The following is a 16,762-nucleotide window of genomic DNA, read 5'->3' as shown; positions in this document are numbered from 1 at the left end:
AGAGAGGGCAACGGACCTCAGAGTTCTCTACAAACAGCCAGGTTACCTGTGAGAAAGCCCCTGATCGGAGCAGTTCGCTCAGCAGGGCCTGCATGGGGCCAGGTGCCTCCTTTTCCTGCTTTAGAAACAGGGCCCATGAATGGGGGCGCCTGGGTGGCTCAGGTCATAATCCCAGGGTCCTGGAATCGAGCCCCAAGTTGGGCTCCCCACTCACAGAGAGTCTGCTTCTCCCTCTTTTCCCTGCTCATGCTCTCTCTCTCTCAAATAAATAAATAAAATCCTAAAAAAAAGAAAAAAGAAACAGGGCCCACGAAGACACACCATGTGATGAGAGTTAATGACCATGGGGGAGAGGCCGGACTCTCAGCTTTGAAATCAAAAACTTTAAGATTTTACACACACACACACACACACACACACACACACACACACACACACACACACCCCTTCTGTTTAATGAAGGTGCAAGGTGGCTGACTAAGTGGGTGGCTGGGATCTGACCGGTTCCCCCTCTCCATGACTCAGTCCTGGGAGAAGATGCACAGAGGGAGGTCATTCTTGCTGCCGGTCTCACACTTAAGCTTTGTTATCTTATCATCACCATTAACAATTTGGTTAGTACTTTATGTGAAAAGCACCGTACTCAGATGAGTGGGTTTGAACGTCTATGAAAATCTGTACATTTTCATGTTTTAAAGGAGACTTAATACTTGGCTGAAAGAAAGGGACTCTGTCTTTCCTAATGCAGAGAGAGTGATGCAAAGCTTGAGTGATCTCTACTCAGGGCATGGCCGGCATTTTTATTTACAGTAAATTTTAGGAAGGCATTCCCGGGCCAAGCAAAATGCTGGATATGAGGGTCTCCATGTCAGGAACCATCGTGTAACTCTCCTTTCTGCTCTGTGACTCGTGAGGAGGCTGTGATGGGTCTGTAGAATATTTACCCACCCAGAATTGCTCTGACAATCTTGGCGCAGGAAATAGCTCAAATTTCAGGGGCTCTGAAAGAAAAATCGAGGGCGACATCCCCCCTTCTCCACCCAATAGCTTTATGGCCTTTGTTTAAACACCAAACTCCAAAGCCTGTTTCCCCCAGTTTGGTTCAATGGGCAGAAAACCACCAGTTTAGATAAAGTTAAATGTTTTACAACCATTTCGGCAGAAGCTTTGGGCAGAGAGCTGTGGGCAGAGCCACCCGGTGAAGCAGCCCCTGTCCCGGGAGCAGAGAATCCAGGGAATGATGCGGCCACCATGCTCTCACCATGCTCTCGCTCCAGAACAGCACTCCCATGACAGAGCGGCGTTAAGAAGGGCTAAAAAAAAGTTTTTAAAATGCAAGAACACGTGAAAGAGCTTTCCCTTCAAAACTTGTTTTCATGTACCCTTGTAGGCAATGTAAATTTAAAATATGTTAAAAATAAGGTTTTTTTTCCCTTATTTTGAAAGCAGTCTGTGTTGATTGTGGGACATATCAGCAGATCAGAAAAAAAATACAAGGAAGAAAATGCAATCTGCAGAAATCGCATCACCTGGGTCATAATACCTGTTTCCCCGAGGAGCTGATTTCCAGGCCCTTCCTGGTGAAGCCAGCAGCTCAGGGTCCCCGTGGGCGGATTTATCAGCAACCCTCCAGGCTCCTCCGTGGGCTCTTATCATCTGCTCGCAGGCCTTGCTCCCTTTTCTGCACCATCACTGCTGGTCATGCCGTGTGCAGTGTCAGCCTGGAGCCATTTCCTGCCAATTCCCACTGGACCAGATCTGTTTTCTTTGCCTGGTAGATGATTCTCACCCTAACTTGCCAACTTAATTTCGATTTCTAAAATTTAAATGTCATCAAAGTAATTTTATTTGGGGTCACTGACTACAGGGATGGGGTGAAGGGGTGGATGCAGGATGCAGACCAAGTGACATCACAGCCAGACAGTGGCCTCGGGGACTGGTGTCCACGCCTCGCCCCGGCCAGACCAGCCACACGGGCCCCTCTCAGGCCATAAGCGTGCCATTTGCTCCACGATTTCTGCAGGATGTATTTCTACTCTTGAAGCACCTCAACAAAGTCCAGAGGCTGCAGGAACCAAAAATGAAACCGAAGCCCGCCCACCAGCAGCCAGCTCCTGTGGCCTTGCCCCCCCACCCCATTACCATATTGGCTGAATCATATCCGGAATGGAGGCGAAATCAAATCTGTTCTTTACTTCTGCTGTTTGGGTAGAGACTTTCTCAAGGGGACAGGAAAGAAGTCTCTTACCCTTCGGGAATTCAAGGGAACGTTTCTTGGCAAATGAGTTTTTCAGATCAGCAGTTGGTTGAAAAGGGAATTGTGTAGCGGTCTGAAAGGAGATGATGACTCCAAGGAGTCCTGCTTCTACATGGCCCATTAGAAAAAATCTTCCATAGTAAGAAACCCAGAGGTTGGGATGTTCCGGCATTGAGTGTAGGGGGCATAGACCTCGAGGTCCCGTCTCTGGGCGCCCCCCCGCCCCGGGCTCACTGGACAGCGGCAGGAGTAGCTCTGGCAGATGGTCCTTCGTTGTGCCGAGCCGCAGAAAAACACCTGCTCTTTCATGGTCCACCTCGCCCCCCAATTTCAATAAAATACACATAATACAGAATTCACCGTTTCAATCATTCTAGAGTATCTAATTCAGCAGCATTCAGATCGCTCACAATGTTGTCAACCGTCACCTCTATTTAGTATTTAGTTCCAGAACATTTTTATCACCCCAAATGGCAACTTATCAGCAGCCACTCCTCATTCCCGCTTCCCTCCAGGCCCTGGCAACTGCTGATCTGCTTTCTGTCTCTACAGGTTTGCTCTCATGTAAATGGAGTCATACGGCAGGTGGGCTTTTGTGGCTGGCTCCTTTCACTCAGTGTTGTGTTTTCAAGGTTCCTCCACATTATAGCGGGCATTATTGCTTCTTATGGCCAAATAATATTCCATTGCATGGATAGGACAGATTTGTGTCTCCTGGTTGTCTCTATAAAGAGCAAGGAAGATCATTCCCGAATCATTCATCTCACTGGCCAGACCTGCATCCAAGGCTAGAATCAAATCCAAAGATAGGCAGGGTGATCAGATCCTGGGTGCTCTTCCCCTTCCTGTTGGGAGAAGTGCCCCTTCCCTGGGCTCTCTGATTAAAAGGGGAACTCTGCTGGCAAGAATGGGTGTGGGAAAGGAAGCAGAGAGGCAGTCCACACTGCCTGCTACAGCATCCACCTCCTAAGCTATGACATATTTCCCAGATGTACAGCCAGGCAAATGAAACAGGCGGTTAAATGGAAATTTGATGAAGATCCCAATAAGATAGATATTTACCAAATGGGATATCACGTCTCTCCTTTGCAGACAAGATTTACAAGAGAGGGTTTTCTAAAACTAGGCTTCATAACTCCTGGGCACTCATCTAGGGTTAAGGTGAGGTACAAAAGGATCAAATGGAGAAAGAGAAACGTGTGACAAGGTCTCTTTGAAGAGAACTGCTATGTCTTATGGGCGTCTTCTACCTTCATTGTACCCGCCGTCCTCTTGCCGTAAGTGGGGAGGGGACAACTCACGCACACTGATGGGAGCACATCTGAACTGTGTTCTGGGCCGCTGGAAGGACCTGACGCTCGGGCTTCTTGGCTGAGAAAGCCCTGGGAGTTTGTGGTAGTGAGAGGCCAGGCTGGGACTGACTGTAGGACAAGGAGGGCAGACATCGCCTGGGGCCTGGCGTGGCCATCCGGAAGAGAGAACTGTGTGCGTTGCCCTGGTCCTGTCCAAGAGGCCACTCAGAAGGGTGCTGGCAGCGTGGCAAGCGCCAGAGGTCAGGGGTTGAGGAAAGAATGGACACAGAGGACTGCCCACAACCCAGATGCATCTACCTGGGTAATGGCCGCTGCAGGAGAGAGAAGCCCAGAGAGAGTCAGCCTCAGGTGTTGATGGATCCAGCAAAGGCAGAGTCACACTCTGTGCTTGAGGAATTCTGCACAGGGTTAGTTCTTTCTTGGCATGCTTTCTGTTTTAGACATTCTTTTTTTAAAGGTTTTATTTATTTATTTGAGAGAGGGAGAGAGAGAGAGAGAGAGAGAGAGAAAGCACGAGCAGCGGAAGGGGCAGTGGGAGGAGGAGAGGGAGAAGCAGACTCCCCACTGAGCAGGGAGCCCAATGCGGGGCTCAAACCCAGGACCTTGAGATCATCCTGAGCTGAAGGCAGACGCTTCACCAACTGAGCCACCCAGGTGCCTTCTGTTTTAAACATTCTAACCAGCAGTAGGTACTGTGATCTGTGGGTGGCCCTGACTGGGGACAACTGGTCAACCCCTCTTTAATAATAATGTTTCACTAATGTGTCTTTAGACCGAGCATCTAATGGGATTTTTTTTTTTCCTCTCAGTTATTCCAACCTAGCCTGGACCATAAATAAGCAAGTTGAGAGACACCTTGGAAGTCACTAGAGTGGTTCTCTTTGTTACTAGTGAGGATGCAAAGGCCCAGAAAAGTTCTGTTGGCTGCCTCTTGTTCATGCAGCTCAGCAGCTGCTGGGCTCACACAGGAACTCAGGCCTCCCCCTTCCCAACTGAGCGCCCTCTTGACTTCCCAAAATAACTGTGTAAGGGAAGTAAATATAATTAGGCAGTTGAGTAAAAATTATGCCAATATGCATAATTGTGTTCTGTTACTTGGGATATCTAAAACATCCAATATGTTTTGTTATAGGGGTGAGAAAACAGCAATCAGCCCATCCTCTTCTCTCCAATGTAAACTTATTTCTGCCACTTTATTTCTCTAGGGCATTGTCACGTCCCTAGCAATGTGCCTGGCATATTGAAGGCATTACAAGAAATGCATATTCCAAGGCTGGATGAAGAATGACATGTTTAAAGTCATTTTCTTTTGCCTATGAGGTTATTTGGTGTCTACGAAAGGATTCTGTCACCGGAAATTTTGTTTTAAAGTTAATTTGTATTTTGTAAGATCATTTTATCATCCTACAAGAGTACAGTAAACTTGCATATTCCTGAGTATTTTTATACCTTGCTCTCTCGACATTTCAGAGGCTCAGATATCAGTGGAGGCTAACACATTATTGCGGTTAAATGACAGCGATACGAGGGGGAGGAGGGCTGGCGGGGGCATGGCAGGCCAGTGAGCTGGTGCTGGACTCATGCTGGCTACTCACCTTGTCCTGGAGTCTAGGTCTGAGCTATTGTTAGGGTATGTGCATGTGCGCGTGTGTGCATGTACATGTGTGTGCCTGTGTGTGTGCATGCAGGGTGTGCATGTGTGTCAATATCTTTGAGTGTGGGGTATCGTTATGGTTAATTTGGTTAATGTAGTGGGTGGAATAATGACCCCCCAAAGATGCCCATGTCCTAATCTCTGACCTGTGAACATGTTACAGTATAAGGCATGGGGATTACGGGAGCAGATGGAACCGAGGTTGCTAATCAGCTGACCTTAAAACGGGGAGATTTTCTTGGCTTATCCCAATGGGCCCCAATGTAACCACAGGGAGCCTTGAAAATGGGAGAAGGACACAGGAAAGGAGTCAGCCTCTGAGAAGGTATGACCATGGCAGCAGGTCAGAGCAATGGGCATGGGGAGGACTCAACCCGCTATTGGCTGACCTTCAAGATGAAGGGACTGCGCACCAGGGAACCAGGCAGCCTCAAGGGCACAGGTTCTCCCCCAGAGCCTCCCCAGGGAAAGCAGTCCTGAAGACGCCTTGGTTTCAGCCCAGTGGGACCATGGAGGACCACTAACCTACAGAACCCTGTGATGGTAAGTACATTTGTATGGTCTTAAGCCACTGCTTTTCGTGGTGATTTGTTCCAGCAGCCATAGAATATTAACAAATCAATTGAATTGAGGCAGAAACACACATTTGAAGCTTACACACCGAGGAGCTTGATTTGTGAAAGCCAAACAGTTCGAGCTGACTGTGTGCATTGAAGACGACCATGCACGTCCAGAGGCTGGAAATCTCTGGAACGGAGCTGTATTTCATGCCCTTGTGACCTGTGATCTTTGTTTTGGCTCTGGACACGATAAGCCAGCCAGAATCCTCTTGTTAGGTTCGTCAGAGCTTTCCCATGGATTAAAGAAAGTCGGAAGGAGTGTGGGTTAGAAATCTTGAGACCCGTATCAATCACGACGTTGGTGCAAGTGGCATATTTCACTGCCTTGGACGTTTGTAAAGATCAGGCTGTCAGTGTTTGGCGGCTGTTGGAAGTGTAAATGATGTTCTCCCTGCTTTAAGCGCAGCATGGCGGTGAGTCCCTAAGGGGGCGGGAAGAAGGGCACCACCGAAGCGCTTCCCTAGTTTCATTCCCTGTCGCCTGCAATTGTGGGGAAAGGAGAGGAACCGGTCAAGGCCAGTTCCCTGGGGGATTCCCCAAGCCGATGGCTTCCAAAGTCTGATGCACCTTTGGTTGTTGAAGTTTGTATGCTGTGGAGCACACATCAGAAACGATCTATTCTTAATTCAAGCTTTTAAAACTTCAATGCTTTTCCGTTTTAGCTAAGGTTTTTACAACAAAGTGTTCTTGATTTTTTGTTTTAATTCGATGACATGTTTTAAACATGCTTAGTTAGCTTTGAACTTTGAGTGGAGCTTGCCCTGAGAATATTCTGGGAGGCCAGTTTCTGACCCCGGGCTCCATGAATGTGGACAGGAAGAGCACCTGTCAGCAAAAGGTTTTGCCCCCAACAGATGGGGGTGGATTTTGTCAGCTTGCTCTCCTGGTTGCTTAGGAGCTCAGAGCATTTAGTCAAATAAACACAGCTTCTCTCCCCGCCTTCCGTTCTTCATTCCTGACGCTGGGCCCAGGGTGGGGAAGGCTGCTTCCAAGTCATGAAACTGTCCAAATAGGCTTTCTTCTAAGTCACAAGATTTGGAGAGAAAAGCAAATAAATTGTGTAATGACATACATATGTTCTCCCCTTAACATGAATCCCCATGATGAAATTTGATTCTCCCCCAGGCTGTGCTAATTGAAGAGCTCTCACTGGGGATACTAGCAAGTGATACTCGTTCCCCAGACACACCGAGTTTCAGAAAAACCCGATGGCTTTCCTGAGTCGAGTCAGGCCGAACAGTCCGGCTGTGGCCGTGGCAGACCTTCTCTTCAGGACGGAAGTGTAGGAGAGAGGGCTGGATGCCACAGTGGGGTTCCATTCCTTCATCACACAGGGGCATGTGCTCAGTCTTCCGGGACACGTTCCGCAATGGTGCCCGTGATGCCAGACACTGTCCCATAGCTGGGGGTAAGCCCTGAGCAGTGCAGGCCTGTCTCCTAGCTCACAGAGTTTCCTGCAAGCGAGGACTCAGCTGGTGAGCAGGTATGCAAGGCAGCGACGAGCACCACCAGAGATGAGAAGTCTGTAGGAGGAAAGAGATGGCCAAGTGGTCAGAAAGGAGGGTGTGAGTGAAGACAGGGTGTTAGTGGCACATCCACCTGTGGAAGAATTGCCTTGACTGAGGGAATAGTCAGTGCAAAGGCCCTGAGGTGCATGCGTGGAGCTGGAGGCTTGGCGAAGGGCCAGTGCGGCAGGAGCACAAAGAGCTAGGGACCGGTGTGACCGAGTCGGGGAGGCCCTTAGAGCTTGTGAGGGTTTCAGGTTGTGAGTCTTGACACTCACTGGCACCGATTCAGCCTGACTCTAGAAGGCGGTCTTCTGGCTGCCACTTGGAGGGTTTGTTAGAGGGGGAAAGAGGAAACAGGACTTGGGAAGGAGGTAACTGGAATAATTTGGATGAGAGGGGGTGAGAACCTGCCTTGGGGAGAGCAGGGCAGGTGTCTAGAAGTGGGTAAGTCCGGTTACGTCGTAGATGCTGGGCTGCAGGGTCTGTTGAAGGACCGGATGACAGGAGACAGAGACAGAGAGACAGACAGAGGCGGAGAGACAAGGAGACAGAGAGGGAGAGAGGGGGCGGAGGGAAGGAAGACAGGGCTCTGAGGCGTTTGGCCTGGAAGCTCGAGGAAGCTGGGGGTCCATTTCCTGCACGTGTGGGGGCTGGGAGGGATGGGCCGTCTGCTCTGGCCTGTCACATGTCCATGTGGCATCCACATGATGGACATTTCAGAGCACCCGCCCTGGGTTTGTTAAAGGACGAGCAGATGCCTCTTGTCGGTCGGTGCCCTGTCTGCCCCCGACTCTCATCAAGGTGTGCACAGAAATGACCAGATGCCTCTCGAACAGCTTCCGGTCCTGCCTGGCTCGACTTCCTCCACCAATTCATGCTTCATTCCGGTGCCCATGTGATCATTCTGAAACGTGAGTCTGAATGTGTTCCACCCGCTGTATGACCCTTTATGGCTCCATATAACCTCGGGGTAAGACTCAAACCCCGGGCCCCTCTTGGCCTGGCCTGGCCCATCCACTCCCCCCTCCCTGCCTGTCTGGTTACTGTTCCACGCTCCAGCAAGTGCTCAAGAATCACCATAGTGACGATTCCAATAACACCTGTGACAGCGATCTTTCATCTTCCCCAATGTTCCTGTGCACTCAGCTCTGGGCTCAGGGCTTTTTATGCATTATCTCATTCAAGGCTCACATCAGCTCTCTGAGGCCATTAGCATCAAGATTCCTGCTTTCCAGCAGAGGAAATGAGCACTTAGAGAAATTGAGTCACTTTCTCAGAGTCTCGCTGCCTGTAAGGAGGCCACCAGAACTTGGTCCTAGGTCCATGTGGTGAAGCCAGACTTTGTGCTCTTCACCCCGATACCTGTGGTTCTTAGAGCAGTGGCCTGAGCCCCACCTGGGCACTTATAAATTCTTGGGCTCCAACCTAGACCTTCTGAGTTGGAACCAGGAACTCTGGGGTGGAGCTCAGAGACTTGGGTGTTTTTAGGTCTTCCAGGAGACTCCAAGGGAGAACACTGCTTGCACTGTCCTACACTTATGACCAGATGCCACGCCATTGTGCCGTTGCAAGCTCCGGGCCTTTGCACATGCGAAGTCAAAGATCATCCTTCAGGACTTACTTCCTGGGCCCTGGAAGTCTTCTCTGACACCCTGACCCTTGAGGGCATCCCTTTCCATGCCACCAGAGGATGCTGCGTGTAGCTTCCTAATAGGGCACAGCACACTATATCCTGGGGGCTGCTTTAGAGGTTCCCATGAGACCTTACCTTCCGGGAGGGCAGGAATTGGTTGTCTTTTTACTTCTTGAACATACACCATTGATATAAATTTTTGAGCCATGAATATCAATATTAACATCAATTATTTATTGCTGTAATGATGCTCAGTAATAAACAATGAGAACAGTTCAGTGGCATAAGACAATAAGCATTGAGTTTTGCACAAGTGTCCCTAGGTCTACGGGGCCATTCTGCTGACCCACACTGGGCTTAGCTCAGAGGCTCTGCTGAGCTTGGTTGGGCTCTCTCCACATCTGGAGCTCAGCGGGGATCGTTAAGATGATTTGGTTTTGCCGCATGAGACCCCTCACATCCCTCTAGCAGACTAGCCCGGGCTTGTTGCCATCACGATGGCAAGGTTTTGAGCAAGAGAGACAGAATCCCACAGGCTCCTGTGAACAGTGCCACCTTTGACACAGCCTGTTAACTGAAGCTGGCTGCAAAGCCAGCCCAGATTCAAGGGCAGGTGAATAGACTCTGCTTCTTGATGGGAGGAGGGGGCTGGCAAGCCACCTTGCAGAGGACGTGGATACAGGGACCAAATTTGCTGTACATTGACTACAACTTGTGATCTACAGTAAGTGTTCAAAATATGTAGGTTTGATTATTGTTTCTGAATGAATGAATTTTCTCAATGTGCAGTGGAGAGGATTATTAAGTGTTTTGAGGATCCTTTAAAAATCCATTTCTGTTCTGATTCCATTAAATTGAAAATCATTGCATATAGAAATATTTTGTAAATCTATCTTACTCAAGCAATGTTCAGAAGAGCAGATTTCCAGTAAACAACAACAAAGCAACTGGAAAAGTCTTTCGGCGTTTGCTGCATTCGAAACTGCTATCCTCAAATGTCAGAACAATTTCAGAACTGACTGTCTTGGGGATGGGGTTTGGGAATGGCATTTGCGATATCTGGAAGGAGGGCAAGTGGACCTAACACTGGGGCATGGCAGGAAGGGAAGGACCTGGAATTGCCAGTCTTCTGAGCTCTCGGGAGGAGGGTCTGATTGGAATCCAAGGACGTGTGGTGGTTGTTTCTTCAGGTTGGGGCTTTGGCTGGGTGGGCCTCACAAAGGCTGATTGTGTGGGACTAATGGTGAACCCATTACTGCTGGGAGATGTTAACCCCCGCCGGGTGGGGCAGCTGAATGGATGGAACCTCATAAAAGCAGTGACTCATAGGGGTGGTACAGTGAGAATCATCCCGAACAAAAGCAGGGGGCTATGTCCTAAACTCGTCTTGCTGTCACTACACACAGGACTTGCTATGGTCACATAACTGCTCCAGCCTCCTCCACCGAAAGGCAACAAACATCCTTTCCCACATGAAATCTGAGCCGTGTAATTGAGTTTCTTTCTTGCTCTAAGACCATTTGAATTAAAAAGTAAATTAACAGCAGCCTCTTCCTTCCCAACAAAAACAAATAAAAAAACCTTTCACATTGGAAGGCAGCAAAACAAAGCTGATTTATAATTCTGGGTTGAGAAGAACCATCTTAGTGTGACAGCAAGGCTAAAATTATTAAATGTGTGACTATATCAAACTTAAAAGACCAAACCAAACCAAAATAAAACCATAACATCACCAAACTTATGAATGGTAAGAGATGCTAAAAATTTAGAAGACCAATAAAAACTAGACAACGTATTTGAATCCTAGCTGACAGGAAAAATCAGTAAGAAAAGTAACAATCCAAAGAAAAATGGGTCAAGGCTGTGAAGAGGAAACTCAACAAAAGAAAAAATGCAAATGGACAGTAAGCTTATAAAAAAAAAAGTCCAACTGATAACCAAATAAATGGTACATTTTAAAAAATGAGGCACTTTTTACTTATACTGAATGGAGAAAATAGGTTAGAGCTTCTTGGTATTGGTACAGAAATGGGGGCCCTCCAACGTGGCCCGCAGTCAGCTGCCTGTGTCCTGGTCTCAGTGTTCATGGAAAGTGATCTCACATACTCAGGGGTGTGGCCCCCAAGAAGACGGTTTTCGATCCCACCCTTCAGGTGCCGCAGTCAGGCACATCTATGCCCCATCACCCTCGGGCAGGCAGCTTCGCAGGTAATTAGTTCGGCTTCCCCTCTACCTGCCCTTTGCTTCCCACACTTCTCGCCACGTTGACAGCCTTGTTCCACCTGCCTCGTCATTCTTGGCAACAAATTCCACTTCTTGCCAAATTCCACTGTTCTCTCAATTTCCAGGCGTGCCTGCTCCTTCGTCTGTCTTTATTTCTTTAATTAGGCTTCAGTGAACGAGAGGCGTGGTTAGCAGGAGCGGGAGCAGTATAGGATGTGCCATCGAGCAGAGGGTAACTGCAGGATAGGGTGGGTTGGGAGACCCTCGGAAGAGCCATTGAGGTGAGATTCTGAGGGCAAGACTGGAATGCCCTTAGGAAGATGACGGATAGGGTGCTGACTGCCAGGGAGTGACAGAACGAATCACATCTTTCATTCTGTCTGCCCTCTCTAGTGTCCCTCCAACTCGAAATGGGAACAGCTTTGGTGACTGGAGCTTTTAGGAAGAGAGAAAGCCAGAGAGGGAACAGGATGCATGTGAAGATACTATAGTCCCAACAGTCAAGGGTGTGAGGCCAGGGCTACAGTGGAAAGGCCATGCCTCTTCACTTTGACTGGTTAGGTACAGATACAGCACAGCACGGACAGTGGCCTCTGAAGAAGGTGAGAGTTTGGCCATAGTATGTCCAAAGTCCTGCTTGCCAGTTCTAGACGAGGAGCCATGTCCAGAGCAGCCCTGGCCATTGACAGCAAACCCCTTCCTGACTTTCTGCCCCTCTCTCTCACTGGCCCCTTCCATACCTGTGTTTCCTACTATCATCCTTCCCCCGCCCCCCAGTATACTCCTTGCACTGGAATGTATGTCTCTGATTCTACTTCTGGAGGAACCCATCTACAACGTGTGGAGCCCGTAACCATTCCAGAGCCTGAAGCACCTCCTCCAAGATAGCACAGCTGGGCAGCGAAGCCCAGGAGCTGGAGCTGCACAGACCAGAGGGCAAAGCCCCTCTGACACCTGCTTATTTTCCCCCCTAAGACCCTTCCTAGGGATTGTCCTCACCTGCTGATAACCAGACAATGCCTGCCACTTAGCACAGGGACCACAAAGGGAAAGGGCTTAATGAATGGGGGTATTTCTATTTAGACCCTCACTGGCAATAATTTAGGGTGGCAGAATACGCCATCCCTAGTGACATGAGAAAAGGGAATTTGTCCATCTTATTCCTCATTGTATGTCCTTCTTTAAAAAGATTTTATTTATTTTAAAAAGAGAGAGAGAGCGTGAGCAGGGGGAGGGGCAGAGGGAGAGAAAGAGAGAATCATAAGCAGACTCCTTGCTAAACGCAGAGCCCAACATGGAGCTCGATCTCATGACCCTGAGATCATGACCTGAGCTGAAGCCAAGTCAGACACTCAACCGGCTGAGCCACCCGAGTGCCTTTCTTTGTTGTATTTCTAATGCCTAGGACAGTGCCAGGCACAAAATAGATGCAGGACAAAATGTTAGATGAACGAATGAAATTCATCTGCCCCAGAGGATCATATGGTTTTCTTTTCTTTCTTTTTTAAAAAGATTTATTCAGTTTAGAGAGAAAGAGAGAGAGCACATATGTGCACGTGTGCACTCGAGAGCATGGGGAAGGGGCAGAGGGAGAGCGGAAGTGGGCTACCATCCCCCTCTCCACCGAGTGTGGAGCCTGATGCAGGGCTTGATCCCCAGACCAGAGAGATCATGACCTGAGCCAAAGCCAAGGGTCAGACACTCAACCGAATGAGCCACTCAGGAGCCCCGATTCACACCGTTTTCTAAATAGTGTTTTCATATTCTGTATTTTGCTGTGTGTTCTAATGCCTGCCTTGTCTGTAAGCTCTACATCACCAAAGTTCCCTACAACCACGACTCTCCGTGGCTCCGATCCATTCTTTGACCAGCTTTCGTACTGCCGAATGAATTCTGCAATGTGCCAAACATTTCTAACAATGTTATTAACATTATATTTCTAGGCTTGTGGGTACTTTAGATCTGTTCCATTCCCCACGAAGGTGTCAGCTTACAATGAATATCATACACACGTAGGAATAAGTCTTGGGAAAACAGAATTCTTAAAGGGAGTTTGCTTGAGCTCTGGGCCCCAGGGTCTGAACTAGTTACTGCTTGAGATCCTCCGCGGCTAGGGGACGAGGTGTCGATGCCTGGTGGGTGTCCTTAACTGAGGCTGCACACAATGACAACATTTTGTTGGTGATATGAGTTAAGAACCACAGACTGGTTTGGGTTATGGCATGTAACTAAGTACGATCATGTACGACAACCCAGAAGACCCCCCCATTTCCTCCTCATGAGAGGTGGTGATGGCCCTTGATCCGTGGTGCAAAGGGGATTGTCTCGGTGCTGAACTGTCTGGTTTTCTCTTCTCCCCATTTCTGCTGATCTTCCTCCCTGTGCTTCTCATTGTTCTTGTCCCACAGAGATTATGCTAAGAATGCCGCTCTTTTACTTTAAAGCCTCCTTATAGCCACTGGGGAGTAATTTTTTGCCGCAGCTCTAATGCAAAAAGCTGAAAGTTCACTTTAAGCAGAAACCAGTAGATTGCTTCCAGTCTGCTCTGCAAAGTGCTGGCTGCCTGCTTGACTTGTTTTTACCGAAGTAACTCTGTGTTTCATCTGAGTAGCCTTTGGGAGTGTGTCCGTATGAGTCAGTGCGTGCTCCTGGGCTGGGGTGGTGGAGGGCTTTGTGTAATCTGTTCATTCCCTTTGGAAAGACACAAGGAGTTTTTGGGTGGTCCAAACTAAAAATGGATCCTTTGTGGATGGGTCGCGGTGCATCCCAGGTGTTAGCAGCAACACTGCCCACGATCTGCAGCCTGGGGCCTATGAAAGTGCCCCAGCACCTAGCGTGGTCCTGTATATGGAAAGGGCCTAATAAACATTTGTTGAATGAATGTTTGATGTCCACGCATTTCACACAGGATTGTGTAGGTCACCTGTTATCTTGTCTGAAAACACGCATTCAGTGCAACAGAGTAAGGACATCTCCCAAACAATTTCTCCATACTCGACAAATATTTAATGAACCTCTAATGTGTTCCAGGCTCTGTAACGTGGTGAGGGTCCCTCCTTGGTCTCAGTTTTTCCATCTACCAAGTGGGGAGAACAGTATCAGCCTTTCGGGGGGAGAGTGTGTCCACCACAGTGCATGGCTCACGGCAGGAGACCTATTGCTACGGGCTCTCTTAAATACTCGTCTTCGCATCTATCTGACTGGCATGCACCATTTAATTTTGTGGCCACACAAGCTCTTCTGATACTGGACATTGGAACAGGGGGCGCTTTTATATCCCCAGTGACTGGAAGTAAAGAAATAGGTGAACCAGCCACACACGGGCCATCTGCCAGAAGATATCTCAGAAATCCTGGGAGAACGCGGCACGTGATTGTGGGACTGGCTGCATAATTTGTGTGTCCCAGTAGAAAATGAAAATGCAGGCCTTCTCATTCAGAAACTACTAAGAACTTCAACAGGGCAAGAGCAGAGCATGACAGCCCCATGTGCCCGCCTAGGCCACGCAGCATGAAGCCAGCCCTGCATGAGTGGCAGACTTCCCCACTCTGGGGAGAAGCAGAGAACGGCCCCAGGCGGGCCCAGCACAGCTGAGCCTGGCAGCGGCTGTGCCAGGATCTCAAAATCATGTGCCTCGAGTTGCTGGCCTTGGAGTTTGAGCTGCTGGACCAGTCTGTAGTGATTCTGCCCCAAGCAGGCAATTTTGTGATGATCCAGGCAGGCCCTTCCGAAAGAGCTGGGCTTGTCCTCTAGGCAAGGAGCTTGGTCTGGCTGGTGAGCCACCAGAACAGTTTGAGGAGAAGGGAGCAAAGTGCCACGAGCTGGGGATGGTGGTCACACCTGCTTTGTCTATGGTCCTTAGCTGTCCTCACTCCTGGTCCTCTCCTACCCTGCCTTCAGCCACCTATGTAATACCACCCGTCTGCCTGGCTGCTGCTGATCCAGCCAAGCTGGACTCTGATCTCATCTGTTCCATACTGAGTGCACTATAGAAATTTGAAGAAATGAATCAACTTTCTCATGGAGGGAGCTAGTGAGGGCCAGCTCTGCCCATTCCCACCATTGGATTCATCCCCAGTATTGGGTGGGTGGAACACTGGACAGCCAGACCCTACCTATTATTCAGGACACCATTCACATCCGAGGCATCAGGTCACTTTGTGGTCCAGACTTGGATCCAGTGGGTTTAGGGACTGGCCAGCAGGTCCCAAACATTCATTGACTCATTCAACAAAGATTTACTGGGCACCCTCCATGTGGTTCTAAGCCTTGAGGATACAGGAGAATGGAGGAGACAAAAGTACTTGCCCTAATGGAGCTTGCTGGGGGAGACAGGCAATCATGAACACTACAGGTGCATTACAGAGACTCTTGTATGGGAGTGAAGGCCAAAAAAAAAAAAAAAAAGAGCAGGGAAGGGGGACGGAAAATGTTGGTGGGTGTGGAAGGGAAGGGATGATGGGTGGTTGGGGAAAGCCGGAAGAAATCCTGGTGGACCAGAATGAGGTTCACGGTAGAGGATCCCACGTGTGTGAGCATCCATCCTTGGGAGTGTGTGTGCTGCAGATGGCCTTCGCGGTCACGGTCTCCCCAGCTACCGAGGCATTGACCCTTGCTGCTTGAGGTCCATGATTACATGGTGCTTGGAGCTCTTGGGCATGCCATTCTGCCCTATTGCTGGTCCCCGGGAAAGGACAGTCCTTGCTTATTGGGAGGCCATGGGAAGGAAGCCCTCCGTCCACAGGGCCAAGTTGAGCTTTTGTAACTGATGCACAGTATCCCAATGCTGCTGCTGATTGGAAGACTGGAGCAGATCGTGGAAGTCCAAATATGTTCAACGGTGGATCTTCAAGGATGGGCAATCTCGTGCACCAACAAGTGGGAAAGTTCAAATGCATCTTCCAAACCTCATCTGGTCCGTTTTGTGCTCTGATAATCCCCTGACTCAGTCTGGTTGGGACATGGGGCATCCCATTCTTGGCCCTAAGACCTGGCCTTGCAGAGACTGGTGTGGGTGTTCCCGGGCTGGTCCAGCCTCCCCATCCCGATGGCCATGGAGAAGCAGCTGGAGAGCAATGAGGGACCCTCAGATTTCCAGGGACATTGAGATCAGCCCTCATGCCTGGTGGAAGGCCATCTGGGAAAGGCAATGCAGTGCAAAACGGCTCTCATAGTCAGCTCCTCTTTTGTGAGAATGTCTTTCCAACTGTAGGCCAGTGCTTGTGTTTGCTAGGATTAAATTTAGGTGCATATATCAGAGAAAAACCAAATCAAAGAGGTAGGAAAAAAGAGAAGTGTGTTACTCTGTCACAAAAAGTAGTTCAGATATAGAAAGTACGGCCCGAGTCTGGGGGCTCCCTGAGGCTTTGAGAGACACAAATTCCTTCCAGTGCATTGCTCTGAACCATCCTGGTGGCTCAATTCTCTCCCCAGAGAGGATGGCCGGGATTCAGAGGGAAACCATGGGGCGGAGGGAATGGAATTCTGTGCAGGTCGCCCTTACATTCTTGGCCACGGGCCGAGTTCCGTGTGCTGATTTGGCTTCCCTCGAACC

This window comes from Zalophus californianus, chromosome 3, assembly GCF_009762305.2.
Source record: "Zalophus californianus isolate mZalCal1 chromosome 3, mZalCal1.pri.v2, whole genome shotgun sequence".
NCBI lineage: Eukaryota > Metazoa > Chordata > Mammalia > Carnivora > Otariidae > Zalophus > Zalophus californianus.
Note: the sequence above shows the minus strand (reverse complement) of the source record.